At 35.6% G+C, this 18274-nt stretch overlaps 1 long non-coding RNA gene across 1 annotated transcript in view; it reads left to right on the forward strand.

Moving 5' to 3' along the window:
- The first annotated feature begins 418 nt into the window (after positions 1-418).
- LOC140332573 (uncharacterized) overlaps positions 419-18274 on the forward strand; it is an 81982-nt gene continuing 64126 nt past the window's right edge. The window contains exons 1-2 of the long non-coding RNA XR_011921178.1: positions 419-512; positions 909-963. This is a non-coding gene — a long non-coding RNA (uncharacterized lncRNA). The remainder of the gene's footprint in view (positions 513-908; positions 964-18274) is intronic.

Raw genomic sequence — 18274 nt, forward strand, 5'->3', positions numbered from 1 at the left:
CCGTGAATAAGACATCCCCCGATATTTGATCCTGTGTGTGTCTCCTTGATGCTGGCTGCAGCACATGTCAGCTCCTGGCTGCAGTGCAGAGTGAAACTGAAAGTAACAGCCGGCATTCTGCACCAGGAAGCAAGCTGCTGATCCCTGCCCTATTGTAGGCAACCAGCAGGAAGGTACTAGAGTAGAGATATTTGCACAGGATTCCTATCCTGTGGGAAGTAGCAGGTGGAAGACTCTCACCTGGAAGATAATTGATGAGGAAGCATTGAGGGTGGAGATATAACACAGAGCCAGGAGCTCAGTTAGGGAATGTGAGGTGCTGGAGACACAGAGAGGTGCTCTGTGGATGTGATGTGCTGGAGACACAGGCAGATCTGGAGACACAGACAGATCTGGAGACATAGACATGTGCTCTGTGTGAGGAAGAGACCCTAATGGAGAGGGCTTGAGAGCACGCAGTTCCACAGTGTTCCACAAAAAGAAAGAGAGAGAGACAAGACTCTACAAACAAGGTGACCCTAGTTTTTCTGCATATTTGAAAATGAACTGTTATAGACACGGGACAGCTGAAGATAAGTGCTTGTGTGTTTGATGTTTAACCTGGCTGATGTTAAGCCTTCCTCTTGGGATTGTTTTTGTTGTTGTTTTTTTGCAATAAAACCCTGATTTGGCATCCAGTCCTGCTAGTTGCCTACCATTTATCAAGCTAATTCCCACAATATATATATTCTAGAAATTACAAAATTGTCTTTCACAATTGTATTTACCTCATCCCACATATACAACCTCAAATATAGCAGTGTAATCTCTGCAGTATGTCCACTGCTTCCAGAATGGTGGCAGTAAACAGGCTTTCAGAGCCTGTCATTTGAAAAACTGAACTTCTTTATCTTTATTTCCCTTTTTAGGCAATGCTGACAACTCATGGGTGATATGCTAAAGAAGTTGAGATGGTAACACAAGGTAATAATTCACTTAAGTTACCTATGCATTATGATGTATAAATGAAATTTTTGTTACACATAAAGTGAAGTCTCACACTTTATTGTGATGATTTTCACCTTTGTTAGTACATCACCTTCAGAATATGGCTGTTTATGAATTGCTTTGCATAGAACCATACTAGTTCTTTTCCAAAATATTACAAATTTAGTCCACCTCTGTATGGCAGGGGCACACCTACAAAAGGGTTTGTGTTCACTAGTGTAGTTGGTCTGTATTTGAAATGCATTTGAGAGTTCCTTTTGGGTTACAGTTCAGTTCTTTTTGAGCTTATTCTGAGTTCTCTATGACTTAATAATTTATTTTGACTTGTTTGGTGAAATAGGCAACTTTACAAGATGCTATTGGTCAGAAAAGTATTACCTTTCTTTGTGTTTTAGAAATGTGAAATAGATTGAAAAAAATAAGAGGCCCTACAATTTCCATGTGCATATATAAACCCAAAGCTTTATTAATAGTTGCTAATGTCAGATAGCATGGTGGCTTTGTGGTTGGCACTCTGACCTATGCAGAGTTGGGTCCTAGGTTTAAATCTCGGCCAGGACATTATCTGCATGGAGTTTGCAGGTTCTCCCCGTGTTTGCGTGGGTTACCTCGGGGTACTCAAGTTTCCTGCCCACATTCCAAAAACATGCAATTAGGTTAATTGGCTGCCCCTCCAAGAAATTTCACCTTAAGCTGCGTACACATGTGCAATTTTTGTCGTTGGAAAGGGCAGCACGGTGGCTCAGGGGTTAGCACTCTGGCCTTTGCAGCGCTAGGTCCTAGGTTCGAATCCCAGCCAGGACACTATCTGCATGGAGTTTGCAGGTTCTCCCCGTGTCTGCGTGGGTTTCCTCCACGTTTGAATTCCCATCCATTCCATTGGGCTATTCTACACCAGGACGTTTCCTTCAGGCACGTTGTATGAGCGTTATCTATAACATTACTTGCAACGTTTAAAAAATGAAGACGCTGGGTTATAGCAGGAAGACGTGGGTAAACGCTGCCATTGATTTCAGTAGGGGGTTTTTAAGCACTTAAGATGTAAACGTGGGAAAACACGGCATTTTCATTTTCCAGTGTTTTGAAGGCAAACAAAAAACACAGTAGGAACTTTTACATGTGTTTTTATAAACGTTTGTGTTGACCCAGCCCAAATGATTTAAAAAGTTTTAAAGGCTAAGGGTGAGAACTACTAGAAGTATTTTTTAGAACCATGACAACAATCATTTTGAAAAGTGTCACCAATCAGTTTGCTTAGATACAGATGTGGATCTGAATTACAATTTTTTAAGAAACTAATGAAAATGTAGCTAAAACAGAATCAGAATATTATATTATTATTTTAATATTATTATTTTTTAATATTATATTAAATTTTATATATATATATATATATATATATATATATATATATATATATATATATATATATATATATATATATATATATATATATTATATTTGTATGTATACCTCCTAAACAGCTCGCAGTCAGTTTGGTTCATATTGAAGGTTCCTATTAGAGTTGGTGGTTCAAAGAATTGTTATTTAAATTCTAGAGGAGACAGTTGGACAAGGTTTCGTTGTAAAAAAAAGTTCTTGAGGATAAACTGCCCAATTTTAAACCTGAAATCCCTGAACAGATCATTGTGTAGAAAGCAAATTGATGTCCCTGCCTAACTTATCATCATTCACTCCTTTAGTCTCTCCGATGGAGAGTCTATGCAGCCTGCCAGCTGTGCTCCAATGATCTGTTTTATAAATTTGTATTTTCTGAACCCCTGCAACAGAACTGACAAGCTGTGGCTTCTACAGAAAGCTTGCTGGAGTTCCGGTCATTACCTATTTGTTGCCCCCAGCAGAATCCTGGTGTACCAGGTTGTAGGTTTGCTGTGTATATATAATAGGATTTAGACCTGCATTGCAAGCAAGAGATCCCCTGCTGCTTCAGATGGCTGACACCTTGCCAGCTGCTTTGCATATTTGATGGCGGGTGACTGTGGTACTAAACTGCTCACTTCTGCCCCCATTCACTTTCAGTTGGCAGCGGCCGTCCTGGCGTGAGGAAGTTGTAACCACACCACAAACTCACCACTGAACATAGCCCAAGTTCTAGTTCACATTATACCTTTTTCCTAGCAGTTGTAAGTGGTTTTACTACTTAAAACTTCTTACAAAAATAGTAAGCACTCCAGCAAAATTTTTACCTTTTTATTTTTTTTTCCCAGATGGTAGGTGGCAATAAATGCTTCTTACCTCCTCCAGGTGTCCAACATTTGCTAGTAAGTGCTCAGGATTGGTAAATTCCACATTTGTTTGCAATAATGCATCGTGGTGTTAATGTAACTTGTTGTGTAATATGTTGGTGCTATAATAACATATTAATAATCTGGAGAAAAAGCAAGACCTTGTGCACATAGGATCCTAAATTGTAAGGGGCTCAACGTGAGCACTTTTACCTTTAAATCACCAGAGCTAGACCGTGTCATTCCATATAGTTCTGGAAAGGAATGTATGAGAGTAGTGATGCATGTGGAAGTTGGTAATGAAGACACATGAAAACCTAATTGTACTTAGTGGAACTAAAGCAGCAGGACTTGCCTATCCCAAGCACGGCACAGCTATCTTCCTTTCTTCTTCTGCTCAGCAATGATCTTTGTCTATCTTGATTGGACGTATGGAAGACAGAATTGACAGGTTTCCCTAGCAACCAGGGCTGATGCTGCGCATGCGAAGCTTGGCATTTTCACATCAGGCAGATAAGACTTTCCCGCAGAATGAATACTGCCTATCCCTTTCTGCAGGAGCCACCTGCCTGACCCTTTTATTTTGTAAAATGTTCTGCTCTGTGGAGAGGGGAGGGGGATTCCTAATGCAATTCCCTTGCATTAGGATCGGCCTGGACGGATCCACGGACGATGAACGACGCCGACTGTACACACGCCAGATTCTCGCCCGATATCTGGCCGATGCCGATTATCGGGCGAAAAAAATCTAACGTGTGTACGCAGCTTTAGACTGTGGTAATGACATATAACTGAGGTACGATGACTATGGACTTGTAAAGTGCTGCATAATATCCCATCACTATATAAATTTTATGTAACAATAGTATTAATGTCATATAACATTTGAAAGTAAAAAAAAAACATGTAAGAAACCAAAAGAAATTCCCTATAAGCCTATCAGAGTTTTCAAGAGAAGATACTAGAAAAGCAAAGGGAAATAAAGAGTACTCCTTTTTCTTTGAACAAAATGAAGGGGTGTAGCAATGATAGACCTAATGTGATCTAGTCGCTGTATCTACTGTTTACTTTTTTGTACTTGGTGATATTAAAGTTGAAAAATGTGCCCTGTTTGGTGTTCTTAAAATTACTGCTGTTTTATGTTTATTCAAAGAAGTTATTCAAAGAAAAATTTGGTGAGTGATAATTCATACAATTTAATATTGGAACAAAGATTTACTTCCATTTAGCACATACTTTAATTTTCTTCCTGATCCTTCTTTTTGTGCTTATAGATTTTTCTTTACGTTTTCTATTGGCCAGAAATATGTGAAGAACCTTTTAATACCAAGAATACTGTTTGCAAATGCTGTCCATTCATGCAGAGGCAAAACAATCTGAAGCTGTATATTTCAGACTGGGATGCATATTTCTTCTGTTTTTAGGAATAGGAAAATTATACAGCTTTCTGAGATATAATTGATTTCCCTCATTGAAATACATTTAAAGTCAGCAGTCGGGGATCTTGAGAGCAATCTAAAGATGTATCTTAAGATATTCACAGGAAAGAAGAAAAAATTAGCATGCATACATATGCACCAATTTTTATGTCATGTCAGGATAGGATTTGATTAGCTAGGTAATTGTTTTTACATTCATATATTCACATTTCACATTTATGTTTTATAGCACATAGGGATTGTACTGTTCCTACTTGAAACATATTATACTCATAATTCATTTGCTCTAACTAGAGACAGGTAAAATAGATTTTTGTACTATCACTGTAACTGTGAGTCTCCTTTCTTGATTCAGTTAATGAATCACTGATGAATATGGGAAAAGTGACAGAAAAGAATTTCAGAAAAACATTAGCTGACTTCATTACCAGAGCCTAGGTGTAGTTTTCGGCATGTACATCTCAGTGGGATCAATCGTAACACCAGTAGGGTGTTTAAGAAGCTCATCTTTTTATTGGGCGCAGAAAATCTAATGAAGGTGTCCATCCTTCTCCTGCACATGCAGGATATAATTAGTGTTCGTGTTCGGGTTGTCCTCGACCTGAATATGGCTGTTCGATCTCAGATAGACCTGAAAAAGGATTCGACGGCAAAAATTTGTTTAAAAAAATGTGTAACTAACTTTTATTTTTTTAAAGGTTATCCCACAATGACAGGGTTGCACAACCATGGGAATCCTCCTGTCAGTGTGGGATCCCCGGGCACTAGAGGTTGAATGGGGACAAATTTCCCCCATTCATCACCTCTGTGCTCTGTGATTAGCTGAGGAAAGGTAAACCCTGATGACAGCTCAAGCATCACCAGGATTTTCCTTTCCCCAGCACATCACAGAGCACTAGAGGTTTTGAATGGGGAGACTTGTACGCATTTAGCCATCACATTGAGGACCCACGCACATTTCAAAGCAGGAGAGCGGAAGTCTGGGGTGTTGGCTGCTGCGGATCATGAACTGAGTAAGTATATTACGGTACATACAATCTGGACAAAACAAAACGCAACATTTACAGGAGATATTTTCTTCTAATGGGATTTTCAGATAGGATATCATCCCATTTTTTCTGCATAGAGTGGGAAAGACTTGGAACCATTGACCAGCTTTCTGGGTCTTCTCTATGGTGTTTTTTCTGGGGGTCTCCCCTAGGGTGTTTTTTCTGGGACAGGACATGAGAAGAATCTCTCCAGCAGGGACACAAATATCAGCCAGATAACTAAACTATATGTTCTTACACATAAGGTGGATAAGTTGGCTGGTCCCTATTCTTTTTAAAGCGGAACTAAACCTGTATGATTCTACTATTTGCAGTCCATTGCAGGGCACTTCCATCTTCCTTCTCTTCTTCCTGCTACAGAGATCTTCAGCCATCTTGATTGGCTGGGCCAGGATGATGTAACTCCAACGCAAAAGCATGCAAGAGTTTGTATGGCAATGTTTTGAAAGGGGTATGCATGATGCTTTTTTTAATGATAATTCAAGCTCCCATGAATAAATACAAAGTATATTCTTGACCTAATACCCAAACTACACACTGTAAGAGTTAATTTCCTCCTTAAATAGTCCTTAAATGTTCAAAATAGTGGCGCTGGCAACTGAAAAGTTAAAAGATGTCTATCCTTAGTATCCACAATCTTCAAACAATATACGGTTTAAAGTAGACCTAAACTCAAAGTTTTTACTTCACATAAAAGGGTAGGCAACACTTTTAAATAAAGTAAAAATTATTTTTTTAAGTGCAAACCTGCACAGGGAGATCAGGTGACATATCCTAAAGAAGAAGACAGCTGAAGATGGCAGCACCCAAAGGAGAGTTCCAGGACAGCGAGGGACCCAATCGAGGAAAGCTCCAGCGAGATTGAGGGATCTGCGGAATAAAAGGTAAGTGGGATTTCCAATTCTTCAGTTCAGCTCCACATTAAGTCTCCAGAAGAAAGTCCTAAATATATTTCAGAATCCATAGCTAAATAAATTATGGAAGATACACTCACTGGCCCAATGATAAAATTCATTCAAACCTTATTTATGTGATGTAGAATGTGCAAGATTATTACATTGTAGCTGATGTTTCCTACAGGAACTGGGTTAAGTCAAGAAAGTGTAAATAAATAAAATCGCCAGATCCACTAGCTAGGAAGACCCAATAATAAACATATTCTTTTGCAGTAAAGAATCCCACCACAGCGAATGGTAGAATATAGATCCATAACAGTGTTGCTCCAATCGGTAACCAGTTTAATGGCAATATAAAACGTATTTAATATAAATCTGAAGAAATGTGACAGAATACAAATATATGATCTTATAATATAAAATATTATAAGATCTCCTGAAACATTAGAACTTCTAAAAACTGATATCCATAAAAGCTGTCATACAACTTCTATAGAGAGCATTGACTCCAATGGTGTGTCAAGTGAGTAACTTCACCTATGTTCCACCTTATGCGTTCCGTCTAAAAGAGACACCATCAGAGCTGGAGGCTAGTATTCAAATCAATTCTTTATATAAGAGTCAGACTCTAATCGCTCTCCTTAACTCTATAAATGCTTAATGTAAATCCACATTGAAACAATCAATTGTTATCAAGGCTAATAAGACCTCCTGGGTTCCAGTTCTCAACAAGCATACAGTCTGCTCTGCGATGAGGCTTCATACTACATTGCAACAGAAATATCTTTACACTATTTGGACAAAGCAGGTATCTGTTGGGAGGGTGGCACAAGCTTTTTTTTTTTTTTTTATAATAGTAAAAATATTTTGGATGGGTGGATTCTGCCTGTTGGACTGGTCACTACTGAAAGATATCTGTTGTTGGTTGCTTGATCTTCATTTCAACACATTTGCATATTTCTTTTGATTATGTACATTTTCATTATTACTTTTATCATTTGCATTAGAAAAATATAAATTTTACATTGTAAAATGTATATTTTAATAAAGTGCTGTGCTACATATTCATGAAGTTATTTTGCAAGCAAGCACATACTATATAAGAATCAGCAATAATTCATATTGAAAATAACCTAGCCACTATCTAAAACCATTATACTTTTTGCTTTATTTAATTTTATTTTCATGGGCTTGTCTCCAGCGAGTGGTAAAGAAAACCTGAACCAAATGTTGTCCTATTAAAAAGCATACTCCAGCAGCTGCAAAAGGAAAAGAAAAATTATTATGTTACCGGAACTCTTTCCTTTTGGTCCCTGGTGGTGCAAAATTATAGTGGTTTGTTTTGAGAACAATCAAAAACTGCAACAGATGCTGAACAAAATATTTATTTCCAGAGAAAGTACATTACTACAATGCTAGAAAATTGTCATCTCCGTATTTTTTTCACTTACTATAGGACATGTAATGCATACAATATGTTCTAAAGAAATCCTGAAAATCCTACTACATTTTTACTGACATTAAAGGTTGTTTAAAGTACATTGGTTTGCCAATGAAAATGCCAAAAAAATAAAATATTTTAGAATATTTTATAAACACATTGATATGTACATTGCAGATATTATAAATACATTAAAGATTTATTATTTACATTTGCTACACCTGTGTGCCAAATTCTTTATAGCAGATGGTTTCTATATATTGTAAATCAGTTTGCATCTCCATCAGTTGGGTGCCCTAGCTTTATTGGTGAAAGGGAAGCTCACGTAATCCCCATGAACACAATAATTTTTAACATTTTGCTGTGGAGTCTTTATTTTAAATATTCAGGACAGAATTCAGCATTAGAATTAGTACACACGTCAGATGATTGACACCCGAGATGAAACGTCATGCTCGCCTTGAGCAAAAATCAGGAGTGTGTACAGCGCCCCACCAGCCGTTCATACTGGCTTCTGATGAACAACTGATCCCGAACAACCACCATAGGAAAGTACAATGGGGCACACTCGCTCATCTTCCCTCCAGCCCTGTCCATAGAACAGAATAGTGTTATGTGTACATCTCTCATTTGTTCATTTCTCACCGGAAAGGATCACAAAGCGACAGTAATCTGACATCTGCATGGGGTTTGAGCATTAGAATTATGTACATTTTGTTAATAAGCAGAAAATTACTTTTCAAACAAGTATCCAACATTATCACCGTGTTCAAGTTTGTCTGTGCAATTGACCTAAGGATAAATTATTGATCATTACTTTGGGTAGGACATCATCCTTCTGACAGTGATACCTGTCCATACCTCTTCCTTCTGGAAAGCTGTAATTGGGATGTGTTAGGTCCGTGCTTAACTGACATCAGGTTTGAATGCACTTGGATGTCTCTTTGGTTAGCAACTTCTGCTGTTCATGACTACATTAACATGCTGCCTTGTCCTGATCCTTGGCCTGTTCCTATTTCTGATATTGCTTCTTTACTGTGTACCATGTTTATAAACATAAAAATAGCACAGAAGGTCAACTTCCAAGTGAATGTGGGACATATTTCTCATTCAAGAGTTATCTCATTAAAGGAGATGTCTCATTAAATAAACCTTCTTATGCTAATTGCCTGGTTGTCTGCATACTTAAGTTATGTGCACTTGCTAGAAACATTTATTAATATCTCACCGGTCAGCCATCCCCCAATGTCATTTAGTGAGCCATCATGGTAGGGACATCATAGAACAACCGAATGGCAAAAAAAGACTTTTTGGCTACCATGCTGGAATTTGTTACTTCAATGCCAAACTATATGCATAGAATAGTTTACAACCTCTCCCATTAATTCGAATAGACAAGGTTGTTATTGTGGCTATTTAGTCTGCAGCAAAATGCAGATACACAGATCCAAAATGACCCTAAGAATCAGCAGTGGCAACCTTCAAGGAATGATTCTTTTACCTTCTATCAGGCAGGATATTTCAATGGGCAGGAAGGCAAAAAAATTACTTTCTATTGTCTCAGCAAGCAGTAAGATGAAAGTATTTTGTCAAAGACGAAGTTCCTAGATATAATACCTTTACTGGCTAGCTGTAAAAATATATATGAACATACTGTTTATTTTTATCCTAGCTTTTAGAGAGTATTACATTGTTTTCTGATTCCTCTGAGAATAAAATATTGTTTTCAAGACAGACACAAGACAATGAGGACAAAGTATGAAAAACAAAATTTTATAATTTATGGTGCTTTTTTCCTTACTTTATCAGGGACACCCTAGAACTCTATAGGCTTAATACATCAACCTGCATTGGTATTAAATGTATGCTAAATATTGCATAAGGCATACTAAATTGACACAGTGTTATATTGATGCCTTAAAGTTCAATTCTGTGTTTTTAAAAGTCATAAATGTCACTTAGTATGAAGGAAAGACTGTAAAAGCAGGGTGTCATTTACACCTGATATACTTACCCTTTCATAGATCCCATGCTATCTTTCTTGAATAAGCTCATAGTTAAGCTTTAATTCCTTGTTATCTTGTGCCTAATTTTCCATAAGTATGGATATTTATATTGTCTTTGCACCACCTAGTTCTTGACATACATTACTTACTGAAGTATGTATAGGACTACAAGAGTCAGGAATAGTAAAGAATGACACAAAACACTCTAATTAAAAGATTAAAATTTAGTACGAGTCTTTATTAGATACACACAATGGCCCAAAACAGTTCCAGAACCAAGAACACATGATTTGGTTTACCCCAGGGAATGCCCATTTCCATATCATCTACCAGGGAAGAGTCAGGCAACGAGAAGCTGATATTTCTTTACGCATATCCAGAAATGTCAGTATCAGCTCACTCCCACCCCAACCTAGTGTGGGAAGGAGGACACACGATGTTCACAAGGGCACAGACCAGCCAGTTTACACAAATCCACCTGTAAACCCACAATATGTGCATTCACTAATCCATGTTTTTGTATTTAACTTGCTAAAATTATTAACTTCTTGGTGGCTCTCCAGTAGAATAATCAGAAAGCCTCACCATTGCCAAAACAAGTACAAAATTAATAGAATCATTACGTTTTTAGTAAGGTCCAATTCCCTACAGGGGATGTTTACTCTGATTGTTCCGATTACTATTGTCATTAAGGCAATTGGGAAATCCAATGTTTTCAGCTGTTACCAGGACAAAAGGAGAGGGTATTTTCCAATGGGGACGCTTGTTCTGGTGACAGAAGTCTAGGAGTGGATATGACTTAAATTTGTATAAATTCATCTTTCCCACATACTTGGTTATATTTCCAGGACATTATATATATACTTATATAACATTCTTTATTTTCATATTTACATATTACAACAATATAACAATAAAAAAAGGAACGGAAAAAAGTATATAACATACACATAAACAAGGGTAGTAGTAGACAACAGTAGTTACAACAGTGATACACAGCCAAGAAATGTAGTCATGGGTAAAGAAAACAATCCAACAGGTGTTCATGTTTTACAATGTAGGTAAGAATGAAAAGTTCACAGCTCATAGCATGGAAAATAAACATATTGGTTATCTAACAATACTGCAATTTGAAACAGTCACCATTAGTGTGAAGGTTAGGAGGTGGCATATCGCCTATTTTCTGGTAAATCCATGAATTATTTCCAATAATACCAAAAAGACAAAACAAAACAAATGTTTTGGCTACACAAACACTGTTTGCATCTAAACTGACAAACATGATTTAATATAATTCCAGATTGATTTTAATCTAATGTATCAAGAGTATTTTGGGCTGTTAACATTATGTGATTGCATTGGATATTTTACTTATCTTAGTAAATGAGATGAAGGTCTGATCACTTGCAAGGAAAAACCCTTTTTTCAGAATTACTTGGATATGATTGGTTATTTGAAGCCAGCAAAGATTCCAATAAATGTATTGATCACCAGAATCAGATCCTTCCAATGATAGGCATACAGCTTCTTCCTGACAACTAAAACCTTATAGCCATAACTCAAGACAGATTTGGGTAAGTGGATGTTCTGATTTAACCTGCGGAGCAGTAACCCCGAGTGTGACTCGTGGTAAAAAAAAAGATGCTGGAAGCGGTAACCCCGCGTCACATTCGGGGTAGCTAAACCTATGGAAAACCTTAATTGAATGCAATACAGTAGATTTATATGTGAAAAAGCAATACATTGTCTTTCATGAACATTTATTTTACGGTATAATATAATAGTATAAGTATAATATTTTTTTTTTTTTTTTTAATTAAAAAAAAATATTTAAAAAAAATCATTTTTTTAAATTTATTATTTTGACATGATTATGTGTTTCAAACTTTATTATACTCATACTATTAAATTATACTGTAAAATAAATTTTCATGAAAACCAATGTACTGCTTTTAGACATATAAATCTGGAAAGAAATGAATCATCCAGGAGGTTAATACTTCTCCCTGAGACAAAATCATTGTGATGATACCATTTTCACGTTCTTAGTAACACTGATGTGATAAGCGTAAATGTTATTTAGAACATCCAACATATTTTTAGGACCAAGATGGCCAAGTAGCTTGCGGGAGCCATCTCTTTTATTAAGTCATGTTTAAGGATTACCCGTACATATAATTCAGAACCACTGTGCTCACATTACAAGATCCCTTATTGAGCATTCTTTGGTGGAAACAAATGCTCAGGATCTGGTCACTGACAGCTGGCAATTCCAGCACAAACACTTGATACAAGCCAGCCACATCCTCCTAGACCAGGCGCCATTTTTGCTGATAGAAGGAAATGCTATTGCAGTACCAAAGTAGTGAAATATGCAGTGTACTGTACTCAACAGTTGTTCCTGTTGTAGAATATCTTTAATTATGACATCACTCAAAGGATAAATTTCAACACTGTAAAATTTAATAAATCTTGGTCTGACATCTGGAAACTTTTTCTGTTATAGAAACTTGGTATAGAGGAATTTGAATTGAAATAAAACCCTTCAGCTGCTAGCACATTTGTAAACTGTCATTTTTTGTCATTTTGCAGATGTATGGCACCAGCAACCGTCTACTTAAAATGCAGACTTTGCTACAGTACATTGCACTTTCAACATTGTTGTATAATCATGAGAACAATGTCTTTCAAATTTGCTCTATTTATTAAATCTGTAATTTTACACTGCTACACATGTCTGTCTTTCTATCAAAAAATATATTGCTCCAGATTTGTAATTGATGTCTTTTCATTAAAAGAGAAGAATAATATTTTAATAAAAAAACTCAATTTTTTTCATTTTTCTTTCTGGAACGCTGTAGAGTGCCAGGAATTGGAAATGCTGTAATGACAATAGTGTAATTACAAAATAATTATCAGAGTTAAGTAATTTTCTTGCCAATTTGTGGCAGTTAGTACCTGTTTTAGCTAAGGTATAATTGTTTTAAAACCTGTAAAATGAGAAGTTATCTGCACAGCTGTGATGTCTCCTAAATGACCATAAGTGTAAAACCTGACGTGCATTGAACTTATTTTAGTGACAGAGGTGCATTTTAAAAACAGTAAAATGAGAAGACATCTTAACAGGTGTGCTGTATCCTGTATGACCATTGCATAAAATCCAGCTGTGCCTTGGACTTATTATTGGTGGCAGAGGTGCATTTTGAAAAAACAGTAAAATGAGAAGACATCTGTACAGCTGGGATGTCTCCTAAATGATCATAGGTATAAAACCAGATGTGCATTGGAATTATTTTGGTGGCAGAGATGCTTTGTAAAAACCAGTAAATGAGATGACAGCTGTATAGGTGTGCTGTCTCCTAAATGACCATAGATATAAAACCAGCTGTGCATTGGACCTATTGGTGGCAGAGGTGCATTATATTCACAGGAGCCCACCTGCTGTTTTTAATAGAGTTCTGTAGCATGCACGTACAATTATAATGCTGTTTAAAAGTAACACATGTATTGGGCATCCCCAGGCAAGCTTTAGCCATTGGCTTAATGCCTGCAGCCAACCAATCTCCTCCGGGGTACATGTGGTTTGCCAACACGTTACAAAGTTTCAGAATAAAATTTTGCCAGCTGTTCCTTACTTTTGATCACATGAAAAGATGCATCCAGCTGATGTAAATTGCAGGCCCTTTTTTTTTTTTTTTTTTTTTTTTAATCCTCGCCCAACATATCTTTCTGACTGTTTAATCTGTTCTATCTGTTCAATGATAAACCTTTTCCATCCTGTACAAAAATCTTACCATTTGTTTTTTTTTCAGTTATATTTAAATTTGCATCAAGTAAATAGTTATTGCATGTAAGTCTCTGAAAGAAAATAATATATGTACTTTAGTAAACATGTAGCCACCCTGTTGAAGGAATATGAAGTGTGGATCCAGGGTACTTTTATTTTTGAAAATTGAGTTTCTTTCTACAGCATGAAACCTTTAGGGAATTTATTGTTTTATTTATTTGACCTCAAAGAAGATTTCTTTATAATTTGTGGTACCACATTCCTAATACGTAAGTTTATACATTTTTTGGAAACCTTTTCTGCATCTGAAAAAGTTTTTGTTTACAGGAACTTTTAAGGTACCTCTATACTTTAAAAATCATGACAAGCCGATTATAAAAAACAATAAAAAATGTATTGGGACTTCTTCTTTATATAAAAGTAAACCAGTACACGATCAATCGCTTCAATTTTCAAAACGTTCAAAAGCTCCTTAAGATGCAAAAAAAGTTTCCAAAAAATGCTTAAAGATTTTTAATGTGATTTATTTGTATTGGCTGATTGACCTAAAGATTGAAATACTGCATATGAATAATTTTATTTTTACAAATTTTTACATATTTTATATATACCTTTGTGCATTGCACGTGTGGTACTGAGCTGTCTGTACTTATTATGATTTTGTTTAAGCCTCTTCAAAACATCCATGCCATGACCTGATGTGCTTTTCTGACCCAATCACCTTCCGGACTCCCGACTCAACAGGGCATATAGCAGCCACATTTCAGAGGAGTCTGCCCCTTTTTGCTTTACAATCATTAAAAAGAATGTATAGTACTATGGCATATATTTTAGTTTACCATTTCTAGAAAACATTTTTTGGCAAGTAAATATGAAAAAGAGTCCATAAATATTATGTAATCTATCCAGCTAGTTTTGCAAGCTTTAAATTAACGTGAATTCAACATACTGAATGGTGATCAGGCTCATCTAATGTTATGAACCACTTCACTCTCATACCGATATACTCGCTATATAGACCAGAACATTTTTTACATTTCCACTATAAACCATTTTTTTTTATAGTTTGATAACTCTCTTGGGCAATATTGCTTTGAAAAAATAAATTGTTTATTGAATCTTTAAAGAAAATGTCAAAATAATATAAAAATGCATTTTTATTTTTGATTTCATCAAAATAGTTAGTTTTTTTTACAAAAAGTAGTGTGAATAGAAAGTATTATTTTTATTCCATTGCTTGTTCTGTTAAAAATTACACTAAAATTACTAAAGAATAAAGCATGGCTAAATTATTTGCAAATGTAAAAACATTTTCTTTTTTTTTCTGGTGTTCATTTTATTGTTATGGCATACTGAAAAATGTATCATACAAGCTGAATAAAAAACGAAAATAGTAACAATTTAAAAAAATACGTAGAAAATATTATCCAGGAAGGGGAATTTGGAGTAATTTTGGGCTAATTAGGTTTACCCTCATTCGTAACAATCATTAGGGGTAAATTAGAAATTTGGAAAAATATTTTACTGAAAAAAAAAATTAACTTGGAAGGTTTCTTTGGGTGATATTACATCAAACAGTTAAACGACATCTCATGTAGTCAATTTAGATAAAAAAAACTATTTAAATAGCAATCACAAGACCTCTATTCTTCTGTTCATAAGCCGCTAGTCAAGGGTTGTTGGAGGAAACCAACATCAGTGCATCTGCTGAGGTTTTCCCTACTTCTGGACCTCCGTCTTACACCCAGTAACCTTCCTTGCATTTGGGTTGAGTTGAAATGCGGGAAGAAGATTATTTGTCATCATACAGGAGATGATACCACACTAGTGATTGGTGGTACTAGTAATTTCTTCCCCCCCATCATTTTTCCAACAGTCCTCTTTGGCTCTGAGGTGTGGCATAGGGATAAAGGTGTGTGAATAAAGGTGCACTAGTAAATGACATTGTAAATATTCTGTCAGTTCATAGATGTAATTATATTAACTGATAGCTGTTACCTGTTTGTGCAATCTAGGTCTAGGAATCTTGTGGAGAAATGTCTGAAATTCAGTAAAATAACATCTATCCAATTTTTCTCCACACATTGGACTTAAACAGCTTGAATATGATACTATATAATAATTGAATATTATTCACATTTAGGTCACATGGTATAATGGTTGCTACTGTACAATAAAAAATTGAGAACAGACAGACAGGATTGATGATGCTGTTATTTATACCACTGTGTATATGAATCACTGTTCCCCATGGACAGTAATGTATTGCTTTTATTAACCTAGTTTGGTTCCTCTTTTTAGATGTTTAATAAAACCAATCCCTATTTAAAAACAACCACGGGACTTTAAAGGCATCAATCCACTTAAACAATCCCACATATAAAATGCCACCCAATTTTATTAGTTCTCAATCTAAATTAAATTATCATAAAATCTTTACATCATGAAATAGACATGACCATACAATAGGTCTCAAAAAGTCACAAAAACATTGCAGTGACCAATAATAACCAACCATCACATCGTAACTAATAATGCATTGTCAGGGATGTTCAGATTATCAATAATTTGTAATAGATCAGGGTATCATTCAAGAATAATAGTAGACAAAAGGTCTTAGATAGTTGTCCACTAATTGACTAGCATTGGATGATATGCATCCAATATTAGAAATAAGTTGGCGACCAGCCTGTCCGCTGTCTTCCCACAAAAAGAGTGAAGGACTCTCTATCTATTTGGAAAATTATTGTGGGTATTTTTTTTCTTATTTTTTGATAATTATTGACAGACCATGTTTGTAATCTATGTGTTTAATTGTTTCTGTTATTATTAAAAAACTTTTAGGTGTCTTAAAGTGAATCCTGAAGAAGCAGTCTTAGTGTCTGCGAAATGCATTAATTTTTTTTTTAGAACTTTTAGGCCCTACTGTATGCTCATTTCCATTTCATGATGTAATGATTTTTTATATTACATTTTTTTGTAAATTAAGAACCAGTAAAATGTGCTGGAATTTTATAGCTGAGATTGTTCGAGTGGATTGATGCCTTCAAAGGATTGGTTTGAATATATTGGAATGTGGCATCAGAAAATGTGTTTAAATATGTAAAATATTTTTGGCTCTTACTTGATGATTAATAATGTGTAAATCTTTTTTAGGAAATGAGCATGGGTTGGACTGTTAAAATACCTGCAAAATATTAATATGCATTTTTGTTTATGGGTAATTTTGACCATATTACATTTCATGTACATTAAAAAAAACATATATGTATCTGCCAGTTGCCTTTAGTTACCAGTGCCATAGCTGAAAAATCATCAGCATCCACCCTACACCATGACCCTTACATCACTGCAGAACACAGCAATAACTTATGGGCCATCAGCAAGCATTGAAGAATCATACATTTGATAGAATCTGATATGTCTCCAATGCAGAAGCCATATTAGCTCTTTAATACAATGCTGCAGATGACACATAAGAATGTGGGGGTGGTGTAGGTAGTGGGAGAGGTATGGATTATTTTGTTTTTAAAAAAACTTTTTTTGAAACTTTTCGTAAGTTGTTTGAATAAAAGCGGGGGGGCATTCTCTGGTGCTTTGGTATTGTATAGTTTCATACCATGTTTATGATCACAGCTACTGATGTATAAATGTAACTATACCTGAAATATTTGAAGTATGACATGTACCTATTTACACATCACATTAAGACAATCAAGATGACTAAATAAGTGGTGGGTTACTATTGTTACACTTTACTTGTAACAAAGGTATAATCACTCAGTACAACCCACATAGTAAAATCATAATAGCAGCTTGCATTTAAAAAAAGCATGATACTGGAAAGCCTAAGGTCGTTTGTAAAATATAGGAATACATAGGATTCATACATACATAAATATAGGAATAGGAGGTCACGGAAGAGTTCCCTGAGCACACACAATTAGCAGTATCAGAACCCATTTTTTGCAGGGAGTAATTGAAATCTAAAGTTCTTTCTATTTTACAGAAATATGTAAAATTACAAAGTTGTTTAAACTGTATCAGGCTTGTATTTGGGATCATAAAGAATCTTTTAATGTAGTCTTGTCTAGATAATCAGACGTGGAGGTAAACTGCAAGTGTGAAATATTTAAAAAATTAAATTAATAAGCAGAAATAAAAATACAAACAGCGTGAAAAAAATACAAGGCTATGGAAAGGAGTAGAATATTATGCATTAAAGCACAATCTCAAGGCTGTATTAACGGTTATTTCTGGAAAGGCAATGAGAAACGCAAGGTTCAAGACCAACACTTGACTAGAATGCAGAGTAAATAGCCAGAGGTGGTGCATTGTACGAACACCAATTGAATGCTGAGTGTTTCCGGCAGAGTTGAAAATTGATTGATAGCATTGCAGCAGCCAAGCGGAGTATAAATAT

The sequence above is a fragment of the Pyxicephalus adspersus genome, chromosome 6 (genome assembly GCF_032062135.1).
Source record: "Pyxicephalus adspersus chromosome 6, UCB_Pads_2.0, whole genome shotgun sequence".
Lineage (NCBI taxonomy): Eukaryota > Metazoa > Chordata > Amphibia > Anura > Pyxicephalidae > Pyxicephalus > Pyxicephalus adspersus.